This window comes from Elaeis guineensis, chromosome 6 (assembly GCF_000442705.2).
Source record: "Elaeis guineensis isolate ETL-2024a chromosome 6, EG11, whole genome shotgun sequence".
Classification (NCBI taxonomy): domain Eukaryota; kingdom Viridiplantae; phylum Streptophyta; class Magnoliopsida; order Arecales; family Arecaceae; genus Elaeis; species Elaeis guineensis.
Window position 1 is genome coordinate 51,496,854 of NC_025998.2, and position 17,842 is coordinate 51,514,695.

Sequence of the window (17,842 nt, forward strand, 5' to 3'; positions counted from 1 at the left end):
AATGGACCCGAGGCTGTACACCGACCTTGCCTTTGGCACCGTGTGTTGCCCCACCCACATGTTGGCCTATGTCGAGGTGTGTTGGCCAGGGCATGAGATTGCCATGGATGTCGACCGAGCGGAGCTCTTCTACTGCACGTGCAGCGATCAGGTCTACAATCACGAGTTCGATAAGGTCGTGGTACTCACCCAGATAGCCGTGGTAGCAGCCAATGCCTCCGCATCCTGCTTGCTGTCGAAGAGCCTGAGGAAGCAGAGGAGGGTAGACTACAGGCCGTGGACTCCGGATCCATGGTGGTGGGCAACAATGCGGTAGGAATCAAGCCCTTTACTCCTCCCAGACGCCTCCGATCCCTTCTCGATCGGTGCCACCAACAACTCCACTTCATCTCTTTCTTCTTCGCCCTTGGGGTGAGGGGATTGAACAATCACGAGAACACGTGCTTCATGAACTCAGTTCTCCAAGCATTGCTCTACATGCCATCATTTCTGTGATAGCCCAAAACCCAGCCCAACCAAGCCCAGCCCAGCAGACCAAAGCCCAAAACGAAAAAAAAAAAAAAACAGAGTAAAAAATCGGAAAGAAGACTCCCGATAGGAGTCTTCTTCTCCGGCGAGACCCAAGCCTATTAGGAGTCCTAGGATCTCTCGAAATCCTAGGACCCTCTATAAGAAGGTCTCTCCTCTCTCTTGAGATCGATCATCGACCTCTTCTCCTTCTCTTTCTCTCCGATTTTCCCGAAGTAGAGCCGCGGGCACTGTTGGTTTCTCGCCGTGATTTCTCGCCGGTGAGGTCACCGGAGGCCGGGGGTGAGCTTTCCTTTCCTTCCTCTCTTCCTTCCCTTTCTTTTCATATTTTTGATTGAGGCTGCTGGCGACGAGTGTCGCCGATCTACAGTCGGGAAAGAGACTCTATTTTTGGGTCTCTTTTCCTTGAATTTTCCGGCGCCGGCGATCGAAATCGATCGCCGGCCATACTCCTCCGTGACCAGGGGAGTGGCCCCCGTCGGCCGCCGGCCTCCACCGCGGCTGCCGTGGCCCGAACGGCCGGTCAAGGTCGGAGGACTACCGTCCTCTGTTCGGCCTGGAAGGAACCAAGAAAAAGAAGAAAAAGAAAAAAGAAGAAAAAGAAAGAAAGAAAAAGAAAAAGAAGAAAAAGAAAGAAAGAAGAAGAAAAAGAAAAAAAGAAAATAAAAAAGAAAATAAAAGAAAAAGAAGAAAAAGAAAAGAAAAGAAAAGAAAAAAAATAATAAAAATAAAAATAAATATATATATATATATTTACATATATATATAAATAAATAAATGAATAAAAAAATAATAATAAAAAAAATGATAAGAGAGAGAGTTTCTCTCTCTTCTCTCTCTTCTTTCAGTCTGAACCTTGACTTTCTCTCTCTGGAATTGGACTTTCTCTCTCTACTTTCTCTCTCTAGAATTTTCTCTCTCTAGAATATTTTTCTCTCTTGATGGATTTCTCTCTCTCTAAAGTTATTCCTCTAGGATTAGCGAAGTGGAAGGCTTCATCTGATGATTCTGATCGAGTTTAGAGACGAGTCTGATTTTAAGCGAGATTTTGATCTTGAGATTTGTTAGATTTAATTTTGAATTAAAATTAATGTAAAAATATAATTTTGGATAATAGGCATGGAAGAATCTCCTAGAAGTTAGTCGATCCAGTGCTCCGTGAAAGGTAAGTAATGAATCATCTTCTCGAGATATTCCATATTTATTCTGAAAATAAATAATTATTCTCTGAAATTATGGATGATTTATGAAATTATGTTTTTAAAGAAAAGTGCTTTTGAAATGTTATGGTATATCGATTTATGCACATATTTAGTGAAAGATTATGATATATATTATGGTACAAAGTGTTTTGATACAGATCGAATTTATGCTCTCAGCCTAACTATGTTTCTGTGGACCCTGCCAGTGGGGGTTGTGCGCTGGTATTTGTGGACCCTGCCAGTGGGGGTTGTACGCTGGTATTTGTGGACTCTGCCAGTGGGGGTTGTGCGCTGGTATTCTGTGGACCCCGCCAATGGGGGTTAAACGTTGGTCATAGTCAAGGCTGTTGAGTTACGAGTGTTTTGAATCAAATCGGATTTATGATTATATTATATGTGAATATTTGAAAATATTTGATTTGTATTAAATCAGCATGAAATATACTCTTATGTTTATTTGCAGCATTATTCTTGAAAATTATATAATATCTGAATTATCTAGTTGAGATATTTGTTACTTACTGGGCTGTCTAGCTCATTACCTTTCTTTCTATTTTTTTTCAGATTCAGATAATTAATTTCGAGAGTGAGAAGAAATATTGGGACAGAGCTTTTAGAGGTGAGATTTAGCAATGTCAACTTCATTGAACTTAGATCTATTATTTTTATTTTATTGTTAGCAAAAATTTTATTGGATGTAAGATATTTGATTTAATTACTTGAATTAAAGTTGAATAAAAATTATTTAAATTTATTCCACTGTGATGTATTGATATAGTGATGAGATGCCTTGCATGCTTATGGAGAGAGTTCTTCATGAGTATGCGGTGGTTGCCGCGACCCTCGATTCACGATCTCGGGTCGGGGTAGTGAAAATTAATATGGTATCGGAGCATAAGTGGATAAATTATGACACATAGAATTTGACATAGTATGAGTGTAGGTGGGTAAACATTAGGAATATTGGGACGTTAGAATATGAGCATCATAATAAACCCATCCTAACAAATAGATAAATGAATCTAATAAGGTTTTACTACTACAAGGTTATCATGCCTCCCCGTAGAATGATAAGAACTACTCAAGGAATTGCAAGAGAGACATCACAACCACGGGATGGTAGCACTCCCCATCTGACCAGTGGCACCCCTCAGGAGGAGGGAGTCGTAGATCCTAATGGGAGTGCTTCGAGAGCACGTCAAGAACCAGATATGGCTCAGTTAATGCAGACCCTAATCAGGATGGTACAAGTGCAACAACAAATACAGCAGCAAATGTTTGAACAACAGCAGATACAACGAGATACACAACAACATCAGCATCCACCACCACAACATGGAGAGCAACCAGTACAACGGAACAACATTTCAGAATTTAAAAAGCTTGCTCCTCCAGCTTTCAAGGGGACTACTGAACCTTTGGAGGCTGACAACTGGATAATGGAGATGGAGAAGGCCTTCGCTGTCCAAGAGTGTCTTGATGAAGAAAAGATTCGATATGCAGCTTATTTACTACAAGGAGAAGTATACAACTGGTGTCAGCGACTACAGCGCAAGCATGAACAAGACGGCGAAATACTTACTTGGAAAAGATTTCGGATTGCATTCTATGATCAGTATTTTTCTCGGAGTATAAGGATTCAGAAAGAGCAAGAGTTTATCTATTTGAAGCAAAAGGGTATGAGTGTAACTGAATATGAAGCAAAATTTACAGAGTTAGCAAAATTTGCTCTGAGATTAGTGGATGGTGAGCAAGAACGTGTTCACAAGTTCGAGATAGGACTGAGAACTGAAATTCGAAAATAAGTGGTTCCATATGAATTGACAACTTATGCAGATGTGGTAAACAAAGCACTGATAATTGAAAGGGAAGTCAATGAAGAACGCATAGAAAGGGAAAGAAGACAAAGAAAGAGAGCAAAATCAAATGATACACAAGGGCAGAATAATAAAAACATCAAAAGATCAGCTAAGGGAGCAATGGATAATAAGACTCAATAAATTGATGGTGAGCCGTGCTCCAGATGTGGCAAAAATCATGCAGACAAGAATTGCTATTGGAATACAGGTGCTTGCTTCAAATGTGGTCAGAAGGATCATAAAATTGCTAGCTGCCTGCTAAATACTGAAAATCAAGTTGGCCAAAGAACTTATAAAGGACAACATAAGGGTGGTGGACAGATTCCTAAAAACCAGAGAAGAATGAATGCGCTTACTCCACAGAATGCACAAGCTTCCAATACAATGGTGACAGGTATGAAAAATTTCGAGGACGAAATTTCTTTTTAGGGGTGAAGAATGTGATAGCCCAAAACCCAACCCAACCAAGCCCAACCCAGCAGACCAAAGCCCAAAACGAAAAAAAAAAAAGAGAGAGTAAAAATCGGTATTAATTGTCACGCCCCCGACTCGAGATTTGTGGATCGAGGGTCGTGGCAACCGCCGCATACTCATGAAGAACTCTCTCCATAAACATGCAAGGCATCTCATCACGATATCAATGCATCGCAGCGGAATAAATTCAAATAATTATTATTCAACTTTAATTCAAGTAATTAAATCAAATGTCTTACATCCAATAAAATTTTACTAAAACAATAAAACATTAGATCTAAGTTTATTGAAGTTGACAATGCTAAATCTCGCCTCTAAAAGCTCTGTCCCAATATTTCTTCCCACGCTCGAAATTAATTATCTGAATCTGAAAAATAGAAAGAAAGATAATGAGCTAGACAGCCTAGTAAGTACCAAGTATCTCTACCAGATATTTCAGATATTATATAATTTTCAAGAATAATGCTGCAAATAAACATAAAAATAAATTTCATGCTGATTTAATGCAAATCCAATAATTTCAAATATTCACATATAATATAATTATAAATCCGATTCGATTCAAAACACTCATAACTCAACAGCCTCGACTATGACCAACGTTTAACCCCCATTGGCGGGGTCCATAAAATACCAGCGCACAACCCCCACTGGCAGGATCCACAAATACCAGCGCACAACTCCCACTGGCAGGGTCTACAAACACCAGCGCACAACCCCCACTGGCAGGGTCCACTGAGTACCAACGTATAATCCCCATTGGCGGGGCCCACTGAAACATAGTTAGGCTGAGAGCATAAATCCGATCTATATCAAAACACTGTACCATAATATGTCATAATTTTTTTCACTGAACATGTGCATAAATCGACGTACCATAATATTTCAAAAGTACTTTTCTTTCAAAACATAATTTCATAAATCATGCATAATTTCAGAAAATAATTTATTTATTTTCAGAATAAATATGGAATATCTCGAGAAGATGATTCATTACTTACCTTTCACGAAGCACTGAATGAACAGATCGACTAACTTCTAGGAGATTCTTCCATGCCTATTATTTAAAATTATATTTTTATATTAATTTTAATTTAAAATTAAATCTAAACAAATCCCAATTCAAAACCTCACTTAAAATCGACTCTTTCCTAAACTCGATCAAAATCATCAGATGAAGCCTTCCACTACGCTAATCTTAGAGGAATAACTTTAGAGAGAGAGAAATCCATCAAGAGAGAGAAATAAGCTAAAGAGAGAAAATTCTAGAGAGAGAAAGTAGAGAGAGAAAGTCTAATTCTAGAGAGAGAAAATCAGGGTTCAGATTGAAAGAAGAGAGAGAAACTCTCTCTCTCATCATTTTCTTTTATTTTATTTTTATTTTTATTTATTTATTTATTTATTTGTTCATATATATATATATAAATATATATATATATATTTATTATTATTATTATTATTATTATTTTCTTTTCTTTTCTTTTCTTTTCTTTTTCTCTTTTTCTTTTCCTTTTCTTTTCTTTTTCTCTTTTTCTTCTTTTTTTTTCTTTCTTTTTCTTCTTTTTCTTTTTCTTCTTTTTTTTTCTTCTTCTTGGCTCTTCCCGCACCGGAACAGGGGACGGTGTGGCCCATCCTTGATCGGGCCGTTCAGGCCACGGTCGCTGCGGCGGAGGCCGGCGGCCGACGGGGGCCACTCCCCCGGTCACGGAGGAGTATGGCCGGCGATCGATTCCGATCGTCGGTGCCAAAAAATCCAAGGAAAAAGGCCCAAAAATAGGGTGTCTTTCCCGACCGAAAGATCGACGACACTCGTCGCCGGCCACCTCAAGCAAAGGTACAGGAAGATAGGGGAGAAAGAGAGGAAGGAAAGAAAGACTCACCCCGGCCTCCGGTGACCTCACCGGCGAGAAATCACGGCGAGAAACCAACAGTGCCCGCGGCTCTACTTCGGGAAAATCGGAGAGAAAGAGAGGGAGAAGAGGCCGATGATCGATCTCAAGAGGGAGGGGAGACCTTCTTATAGAGAGTCCTAGGATTTTGAGGGGTCCTAGGACTCCTAATGTGCTTGGGTCTCGTCGGAGAAGAAGACTCCTACCGGGAGTCTTCTTCCCGATTTTTACTCTGTTTTTTTTTTTTTTTTTGGGCTAGGTCTACTGGGCTGGGCTTTGTTTGGGCTATCACATTCTTCACCCCTAAAAAGAAATTTCGTCCTCGAAATTTTTCATACCTGTCACCATTGTATTGGAAGCCTGTGGATTCGGTTGAGTAAGCGCATAAACTCTTCCTTGGGTTTTAGAAATCTGTCCACCACCCTTATGTTGTCCTTCATGAGTTCTTTGGCCAACTTGATTTTCAGTATTTAGCGGGCAGCTAGCAATTTTATGATCCATCTGACCACATTTGAAACAAGCACCTGTATTTCAATAGCAATCCTTGTCTGCATGATTTTTGCCACATCTGGAGTACGGCTCACCATCAATCTATTGAGTCTTATTGTCTACTGCTCCCTTAGCTGATCTTTTGATATTTTTATTATTCTGCCCTTGTGTATCATTTGATTTTTCTCTCTTTCTTTGCTTTCTTTCCCTTTTCATGCATTCTTCATTGACTTTCCTTTCAATTATTAGTGCTTTGTTTACCACGTTGGCATAAGTTGTCAATTCATATGGAATCACTTGTTTTCGAATCTTAGTTCTCAGTCCCATTTCAAACTTGTGAACACGTTCTTGCTCACCATCCACTAATCTTGGAGCAAATTTTGCTAACTCTGTAAATTTTTCTTCATATTCAGTCACACTCATACCCTTTTGCTTCAAATAAATAAACTCTTGTTCTTGTCATTCTACGGGGAGGCATGATAACCTTGTAGTAGTAAAACCTTATTAGATTCATTGATCTATTTGTTAGGATGGGTTTATTATGATGCTCATACTCTAACGTCCCAATATTCCTAATGTCTACCCACCTACACTCATATTATGTTAAATTCTATGTGTCATATTAGGAGTCTTCTTCCCGATTTTTACTCTATTTTTTTTTTTTTTCATTTTGGGCTTTGGTCTGCTGGGCTGGGCTTGGTTGGGCTGGGTTTTGGGCTATCACAATTTCTAAATTAGAATAACATTGGGTATTAAAATGGTGGAGGCGATTGAACAATCTTGGGAATGCATGCTTCAAGAACTCGGTTCTCCAAGCATTGCTCCACACACCATCGCTTCGGAATTAAAATAACATTGAGTATTAGAATAGCAATACATGGTATGCTAGGAGATTACTCCATAATCTGACGTGTCAACACAAAATTTTACATCTAAAATCCGTTGATCATTTTACTTATATAGATATATAATGACCAAACCATCCTTAGCATAAGTGGGATGTAAGTTCTCGAACCAAGATACTCCAAAACACACAAGATATCATGTAATCTTAGATGATTACTTTCCAATAATGATTGTTTCTACATTCAAAAAATGCTAAATCAAATGGAAAGGAGGGTGGTGGGTTAGATTAGGGGGAGAAAATCATAAAGGCATCTCAATTAAGTTCTTCTACTTTTTTATCCTTCCAATCTATTAATCTCTGCTATTATGGAATAAGATCATGTTTGAGGACCCCATGGACCATTGAAAATCTTAACTAGCATTTCTTTGGATGTGGGATGCATGAGATATATTGTAAATTTCTTATTTTTGTGTTTATTCTCCAATTTTTGGCTTGAATCTTCGACCTCAACTTGGTGAGAGATGTGGTTACTTCTAGTATAGTCTATCAAATTTAAATATAAGGGATAAGGATATCATTAACAAACTCTTGCAACAAAATAAGAAGCTCAAGGCCTAGCTTTCAAGCTAACAAAATAAGGATCGAATAGACTATGTTCTATATGCTAGCATCTTGGAGTTTCTCAATTTTGAATATGTTAATGATCCTAGATTGAACATTTGGGGTGTGTGGAGTTTCCTAGGCTTGATGTTTTGGGATTTGTCCCATATTGGATGCTTTATTTTGGAGTCTATCCCAACTTGTTTTGTAATCTCTAAATTATTTATGTAATAAGAATAATACTTTTTGCCTTGACAAAATGGCTTTATCCACCTATTAAGATCAATTTTTATATTAGAAGTATTTCAAAGATTTCCAATCCCAAGCATGTTCCAAACTCTTTATGTATTTTGAAACCCATAACCGAATATTTAGTAAAGATGCATCGAACTTTTATTTTGTTTAGTTATATCTCATATACTTTTCTATCTATTCCACAGACACTCCCTTCACTTTATTTATGTTTTAGTTACATCTCATCTATTTTTAAGATATTATGGACACATAAGGCTGAAACTGGGTCGGCTAGACTGAGCCATACCCCTACTTGAACCCAGTCCAAATTTTTTTGGGGATTCAAGCTAGGCTTGGGCCCAATTTTTTTGGAAAAACCTAGTCGGAGCTGGATTGGGCCACCCCGGATATAACCCTTTGGGCCAAAAATTGGGTTAGCCTGAAACAGCAAGTATTTTGGTGACCAGTGAAAGAACAAAAGAAAGGATAGTCTAGCATTTATTATTATAGAAGAAGGAAAAGATTTGGGTTATATTCTTTAGTAGTTGAAGTGGAAGATAGGAATCATGTGTTGTGCTTTGGACTAGCAAAATTCAAGAAACTAACCAAAAATTAGGTCACCAAAAGGTTGACATCTATAATACCATTCCAGGGAAGACCTAAATTTTGTAGGTGATGTCCTCGGCTCCTAACTCGGAACGGACATTGAGATCAACAAGGTGAGAGAGAAAAAAGGAGCGATCGAGGTGGTCAATGAGCTTGCATATTTGCTTGGTCTAGATTGATATGAGGCACCCGATGAACAGAGTATTAGAGTGAAAGGGGTATTAAATGTGAAAGAGAGAGATTATGGTACTGTCTAGGGCTGATAAACAATGATCGATAAATAAAAATGATGGATGAGTATAACTTTCAAAGAACATCAATGACCGGTGACCAGCAAATTAATGGCGATAAAGGACCATTAGGTTAGACCTTGAAGTGGCCAATTGGTGGTGGAGGTGGAGAAAACTTCAAAACTCTAAAGAGAACTCTTCATCCTTCAAGAGGAAGAAGAGTCTTAAGTCCAAATGTCTAATCCAAAATCGATTAAGCCCCTAACTAGTGAAGCCTTAAGCCCTTGGCCCTTAAGTCTAATTGGTTGGGGATCGGGCTCGAGCTCGGATCGAATATTTTGGGCTAATACTCAGGCTTGAATTCGGACTTAGGCTCGAGCTTGGGCCTAGCCCAAGAATGGAATAACCAAGCCTGCTTCAAAAGACAAACAAGCCTTATAATTAAGTCCAAACCTAGCCAAAAATATTTCGAGCCTAGTCTGAAGCTCAACCCAAAGTCAGTTCGATCTGATGGGCCTCGAGTCAACCCGAGCCCACTTCTAGCCCTACAAACACACAACCTATAATTTAAAAATAATAAATATAAGTTTCCTAGTAGATGTAGTTGTGGATACATATCTATATAATTACACTTGAATACTTGCTATATTATCCACAGATATATAATAATTTATAATAGAATCATAAGAGAAGAATCACAACACAATTAAAACACTTGGCACATCATCCACTAATACCTGCTATTTGATAAGCAATTCAAGACAAAAGAAGCAAATCAAAATTAAAACACAAGTAGCATGTAATCAAAAGAGAATATTCATTATATTGGCACATGAATGTTCAAAACTAGAATCAAAACTGATTGCACTATATTATCTCACAACATATCACAATGTTTCACAATAAACACTAAAAATATCACACCATAATTTTTGTATCCTAACTACTCTATTATATCTTCAAGATGTGTATCCAGGTCATAGTTATGAAAATGGTTGATGGATCCATTGCTAGAATGAAAGTGGGGGGAGATGCCTGATGGATCCACCATCATGGATGGTGAATAAATTATTATCCATCCTTACAAGAACAGACAAGTAAACTATAATGGCATCACACATGTACAAGTAATCCATAATGATAGTAAATCACATTAATATGAAGAAATAATGCATCATTGGATGAAAATAGATACTATACTTACATGAAATTTACATGAAAAAAGATGATTTATATGAACTTACATGAAAATAGATAACTTATATGAAATGAAAGTGCATGAACTTACATGAAGTAGATAACTTCATGAACTTACATAAACTTAGATAACTATATGAAATGGCATATTACAATTACATGTAATCAGTCATCGGTGCAACCATAACACAAAAGGAACCATGGTTCTATTATAAGAGATGGTTTAAGTGCCTCGTACTAAGTTGAAAATTGTTGCGTGCATGCCTTGACTCTTATTTCAAGGGTTAAAAAACTAAAATAGAGTGCTCAAGTCAATTGATCGTTTGTTGGCCAGTTTAGTATAAAAAAATTATAGCAGTGGTTCAAACTTTTCTTAGGCTTCCACTATGCATTCAAAAAACACTACATCAATCAAAAATTGTATGCTCTTAAGGCTTCCATTATGGCTCTTGCAGTCAAAAGCATAATTTAGCTTCCATGATAGCTACTGCAATCAAAATATTTTTCTATGCTTCCATTATAGTACAATTAGGCTGAAAAGGAAATGAGATGTATACAAAAAATGAATAAGATATCCAACTTATACACAAGGGACCACAACACATAGGCACAATTATTGGACCATAGTAAGAGGGACTACAACACACCCTGTACCAGTGAGTATTGCATTCGCATAAATAACATTAAACCATAGAACCATATAGAACAATTAACAACAAGCACATATAAATAAAATTCAGCCTCTAAATCTAGAGTTTTAATGGCTTAATTGTTGTTGGCCTCTAAATATATATCACAACACATAATGAGCACTAAATCAAGCTTTGTTAAGAAAAAATTTTGAGAAAAAAAGCATTACTAGCCAAAAAAGAGGTGAGGCTTCTTTCATGGCTTGATGGAGACTTCTCAAGCTCTTCGGATGCCTGCTACAATGGTGCACAAGGAAGGAGGAGTGGCTGGATCTAAGCAAAGGATAGGATTATCAGTATTCATTGTAAAATTATCGAAGTATTGGCCCCATGATTGATTTTGATCTGAACAAAATATTTGAGTATATAATTGATACTAATAAGTTATTTAAATATTTAAGAAGAGATTTTAGAAAGCTAAAGCCATATTTCAAAGAATCCCATGCTATCCATTTTGAAGATCCAAAGAAGCAAAATTTAAGGAGGCTACACTATGAAAAAATTCAAGAAAAGAAGGCTTACAGTCGACTCCTAAAGATTTTGAGTCAATTCCACATGCTAGTATCAAGTATCATAGGCCTCGAGTCAACTCTCTCAAAAAAGATAAAAGATAGATTTCTATAAATAGTGCTCGAGTTGATCCCTGAAGACTTCAAGTCGACTTAGAAAAAATTTGAGTCGACCTCAGATCCACTCGAGTCGACTCTACTGTGGCTGACAGCTCAAATGACTAATTTTTTAGAAGCTGTAGTTTTATACAGAAAACCTTTAATGGCTAGTTTTCAACCCTCAATGACTAGAAATCTATTTTTAGACATTCAAACAAGAATTTATGGATGCAAAGAGAATAATAGAGAAGTGCATTAAACACCAAAGGAAAAAAAAAGAGAGTCTAAATTTTGGGTTGTGTATTTAGTGAGCATTTAAGAAGAAAACCTCAATTCTAACCACCTACTTTTTGAGCATTAAAGTGATTTTCAAGAAAAAAAAGGTGCATTGACTGCAAGCTTTTTAACTCTTTAGATTGAGCTTCAACAAGTTTTTATTTGCTCATTAAGGAGCATTTTCTTTATAATTAAATTTGTATTCTATTTTTTATTGATTACAAGTTTTAATAGGGATTGAAACTTAGGGATAGGCTCATCCAAGCCTTAAATTAGATTGTGTATAAGCCTAGGAGTGGCTTGAAAAAAGTTTTGATTAGTGCACCTAAGAAAAACTAGCTAGGTTTAATTGTGATCTTAATAAAATAATTGGGCTGTAATCTTGATGATGATAGTTGAAATTCTTAAGAGATTGTATGGAGAGTGGATGTAGGTATTGTACTTGACACCGAACCACTTATGTATGGTTTTGATCTTTTTATCTTGTTTTATTATTACTTCATATCTCTACACATATTTTTATTGCTTCCACTGCATCTTTATATAGTTCACTTAAATTATGCACATATTTGTTTTAAGTTATAAAAAATTTAAAAAAATCCAATTCATCCTCCTCTGCCCCTCCTCTCTTGGGTTGTCTCACCGGCAACATGAAGGATGGAGGATGAAAGCAAGGGATTTAAATGGAACAACCCTCAAAATTGGAAGGGGGTAGCCAAAATAAGTTTCGAATTATCTAAAAGAGGGAGAGGGCAATTTTATTAATTGAATAGTAAACTAACATTGTTCACTGGTTGAGAAGCCGAAGGATAATTTTAGAATATTTCGATAACTTGAAGGTTCAATTTGATACTTATAAAATCGAGAGGGTGTAAGTGAGATTGGAATATATTTTTTTTCTTAGACATAATGTAACAAGATAATAAAATCATGATTATAAAACTATAACAGAAATTAATGAAATATTAATATAATTAATGATCAACATAGGATATGGATCGGGTACAATACTAATGCAAAGTACTTTAATTACTATCAGCATACATTAAACAAATACATTTATTAATAATGTCATTGATTGTTACATTTATTGTGTAGTACTCATTAAAAGTTTTTCATTTAATAAGATTTAATTAATGAATAAGCTTCTTATTAATAATATTATATTGTTGTATGTTAATAAAAATATATTAAATCAGAGTCCAATTTATCTTTTAAGATAAAGAGATCTATTAGTAATATTATTATATGAGTATCTACATGGCAAACAAAGAGCCATGCAAAAATAGCTTCTATTGGTGTGTGTGTGTGTGTCTGTATGTGTATGCATGTATGTATGTATATGTGTGTGCATATTAGATACTAGTACAGTATGTAGGATTAATTTTTTCTTTCAAATTTGCATTAAATATAGCAAAGGTTTACATGGAGATGAGTAAATATTCATTTTATAATAAAATTATCAGAAATGCCTGACTTATTTATGTAATAAAATATTGAAGGGTGTTATTTGAGCTGAATTGGATTAGATGCAAATGAAGTATCAGTATATCAAAAAATCCAAATCCATTTTTAATTAACAAATACAAATATAAATTTGGATATAAATTAGATACTAAAATTCATATCAACATTTTTTTTAGTGGACATGGATGCAAAATAAATATGGATATAACTTGGATAGTTTAATTTTGTGAACCACCAAATTATAGATACCACTCAATGGAAAGTAAGTTAAGAACATAATAATGTTGTCACTAATTTTTCTTTTAAGTCTATAAAGCTACACAAGACTAAATTAGATTACAATCAAAACCAGATATTCAGATAAAAATTAGATAACAAACTATTTATTTCTATTTAACTATTTATATATTTATATGTATATATGTATGAAATTTGGATATTTTATGAGTCAACCTTAAAATTTAATGAGTTGACCCCTGCAAAGCAAGAGCTAACCCAAACAGGGCAAAAGTCGATCTAAAATAGTCTCAAGGTAAAGATAAAAAGTAGTAAAAAATGATATATTTCTAAATTGATCGTAGCATTTCGTGAGTCGACCCTACGTTGAGACGGTCGACTCCAACTTCAATCGAGTTGATCCCTAAATGCCACAGTCATAAGATGTAGACTTATCTTGAGATAGTGCTTCACAAATTGACCCCTGATGAGTCGAATCGATCCTTGATTGAGCTAAGTAGACCCCTGAATATTACAAGTCAATCTCTCTATATTTGACAGCCCAATGATTAGTTTTTCAGAACATTTCCAATGGATAGCAAAAGTTTTCAATAGCTAGTTTAAGTTCTCTAACTATCATATTGTCTCTTCCAACCATTTTTGGATATATTTAAGTAAGAAATTTAAAGGGAAACAAAGAGAAGTAAAATAGAAAAGAAAAGGAACTTTATTTAAGAGGGCATTCATTTCTAATCACTCAAGACATTTAATTCACTTAACAAGAGAGATTTAAAGAATACATTTTATGAGCTACCAGCTGAACAATCAATCAAAACAACCCTTTAATCCTCTCTCAAGCAATTAAAAAAGAAGTCAAAGTATTAAAAAAGCTTCTTCATTGACTTTTACAAGCTTCAAAGAATTTTTATTTTTGAACATTAATTTGTCTATCCATTGTATTAATTGCTTGGTAACAAGTTTTTTAGGGATAGAAACTTGGGATATAAACTTTTATTTTTTGTCAAGCATATCACAAGCACGCCTACAATTGATAATTAGAGCATACATTTATATTCAAATTTTTTTAAGAATCCAATTCACCCCTTTCTTGAGTTGCTGTCTTTGGGTAATAAAAAGTTATATTATAGATTAGATGCTTTGTCAAGAAGAGAAGTGGGATACTTATTACCTAACCAACATGGTCAAAGTCTCTAAGAGAAAATCTAAAGATAATAAATATAGTATCTAGCAATGTAATGTAAATCTAGATATATCTCTGCCATTTAGCATGACTTGACCATATTGACCTTTTTCTTTTAATAGAAACATAAAATATGCCACCTTCTAGAGCCAATTATGGATCCATCTCCTCTATTATTACACATGGCTATGATTATTGAATGGATAATCTTGATATGGATATTTGATTTATATCCAACATAAATTAACATCATCGATAAAGGGACAAGATATAACAATTTACTATTTTTTCGGGTGGATAGCACATAACTATTAATTACTAATATATGACATACATGGAATAGTGATGTACTAACCATGTATTTAGTTGGAGTTATGAGAGGATAGATGGGATTGGAAGGATGGATGTCCCCATCCACCATTTAGTTCAAAAAATTTTAAGGATGATGGATGCAAAGGGGGGATTACCTATACATTAGGGCCTACAAATTTGCATCCTTTCAATTTAAGAGGATGCAGAGAGGATGGATGGGGTATGTGAGGGATAAATTTTAAATTAACAAATTTATCCCTCCTTGACATTTTAACTAAACCCTAATACTTCATCAATAGCCCATGTCCCACCTCTTCTTTGTCGCTCTTCTTCTCCTCAAACCCACTACCACAAATAAGATTATTCCATTGTAAATCAGATTCCTTTTTTTTTGGGATCTAAATGCTACTTTTTCCATTTGCTTGTATGGTAATTGTTGATACTTTTTTCTTTTGTAGACCATATGCATATTTCGTACATGGATAAAGAATATTATAGGATGAGGAGAGATGGCCTCCAAGTACTTCCTCATTGATGATGAAGTCTAATCTTAGCTTGCCATCTACCTGGGCTATTGATTTGCATCTCAAGTCCTTGTGATAGATTGTGGTTGGGCCTGCATTTTAATATCTATTGAAAGAATGTTGAATGTTATTTGAAGAGAGTACTTTATCATTTGGCAAGTTAGACAAATCTTGTGAGAGTAATTCTTATCGATTGACTAGCTTTATTTTGTTATTATTTTTGTTACCTTCATCCTTCTCTGTTTAGTCAACTCTGTTTTTCCTTTTGTGTTAATCATTTCTTAATTTATATCATTTCTGTATGCCCCCTACCTAGAGGGGTTTGCTTCTCCTGTAAATTCTTTCTAATAAATTCTAGTGGCTTCTTTGGCCTCCTTTTAAATAAAAAAAAATAAATAAATAACAAATGAGCGATCTTGGCAACTAAAGAAGTAATAAATTTCTAAGGATATATATTCTTTTCTACAACATTAATAAATCTATTGAGGATATATTTAAATAAAGATCTGGATCAAATAGAGCTTTGGAGGATATATATTTTTTTTGAAGTAATGTCCTCAAAATCTTTATTTAAGAAGAGATAAAAAAAGGTAAGAAACCAATTTAAAATTTAATGTGAGAACACATTTATCAAGATATTGCATGAAATCATTATTAAAATATTTAAATATTCAAATATTCAAGTTTTAGTATCTTAAATGCCATTATTCTATTTATTTATAAATTTTTTAATTTATAAATAATTAATTATCTTTTAAAATATTCTTTTAGGACTATATATATGGAAGATAGGTGGAATGATGAATAGGAGAAAGATTGGGAACTTAAATGGGTAGAGAAAGTCTGAAAATGAACAAGTTGATTGTAAAGAAAAGATGACTAGAATGGCTTAATTTTATTGAATATAGCAATGACGTATATATATACGTCATCTGTACAAATTCAGCATATTCCAAATCAACTTAGCATATGCGTACAAATCTTATAAATCAATTTTTGAAATTCTATCAGATTCCATAAATCCATCCAGGACAAAGCTACCCAAATTGACCAAGTAAATATGAAAAATATGCTAGTAAATATAGGAAGTTTGAAGAATCTTTAGGATTCTTATCAAATCCTATAAATCAATTCATGACGGAGCTACCCAAATTGACAAAGCAATCTTATAAGTATATAGGTAAATATAGAAGGTTTGAAGAATCTTTAGAATTCTATCCATGGAAGTTTGAAGAATGTTTAGGATTCTATCACTCCCCCTCAAGTTGGAGCATGGAGATTTGTAATGCCCAACTTGCCACTAAGAAGAAGAAATTAATCACATCCTAGTGCCTCAATGAAGATATTGGCTAATTGATGATCACTAAAAACATATGCAGTGGAGATATGATCCAATTGAATACATCCACAAACTATGTGGCAATAAATTTTGATGTGCTTGGTGTGTTCGTGAAATACTGGATTAGTGGTGATATGAAGTGATGTTTGATTATTATAATACAACTTCATAGGTTGGATATGTGCAACACCAAGATCAGATAATAGAGACTTGAGTCATAATAATTTGCATGTGGCAACTATCTATAGATCTATATTCAACCTTAGTAGAAGAGCGAGAGACTATAGGTTGTTTCTTTGTCTTTCATGAAAAAAGAAAAGATTCTAAAAGGATAAAGTAGCCTGTGGTAAATTATCGAGTCATTGGACAAGTAATCCAATCCGAATCAGCATAAGCACACAAAGTAAGATCACCAGATGATGGAAGAAGCAATCTTCTATCAGGAGATGAATTAAATAATGCAATACATAGATGGTAGCATCATAATGTGGTTTCTCTAGATTTTGCTTAAATTGACTAAGGATGTAAACTGAATACAGAATTTCTAGCCTGATGACTATCAAAAAAATTAAGCGACTGACCAACCACCTATAAGAGGAAGGATTATTTAGTGCAACATGATCATCAATCAATCTCAACCTCTATTTCATGGGAAAATCACATGGTTTGGTTGTTATATGTATGTCCTAGAAATCAATATGGCTGACATATTGTAATAAATTTAGGATATAATTTTATACTTAATATATTAATTTGATCAATAAAAGGATAAGTTTATTTTTTATTCAAGTATGATATGTCCTTGAATCATCCATGAAATTAACTTTCAATACATATTCTCAAAGAGTTGAGAATTAGAGACATGCATTTAATTCTTAAATACTTCCGATCATAGGATGATCATGAGAACGGTGATCGATCCGGATAGACCAGCATACAGATCGCTTCTTTCGGGATAGATGAGCCTCTAGTCTATAGTATAGAAATACTAGACGATGAGTGCAGGTAGTTGTTAGGAAACAACTAGTATTGAGCATGACCATACAAGAGATCAT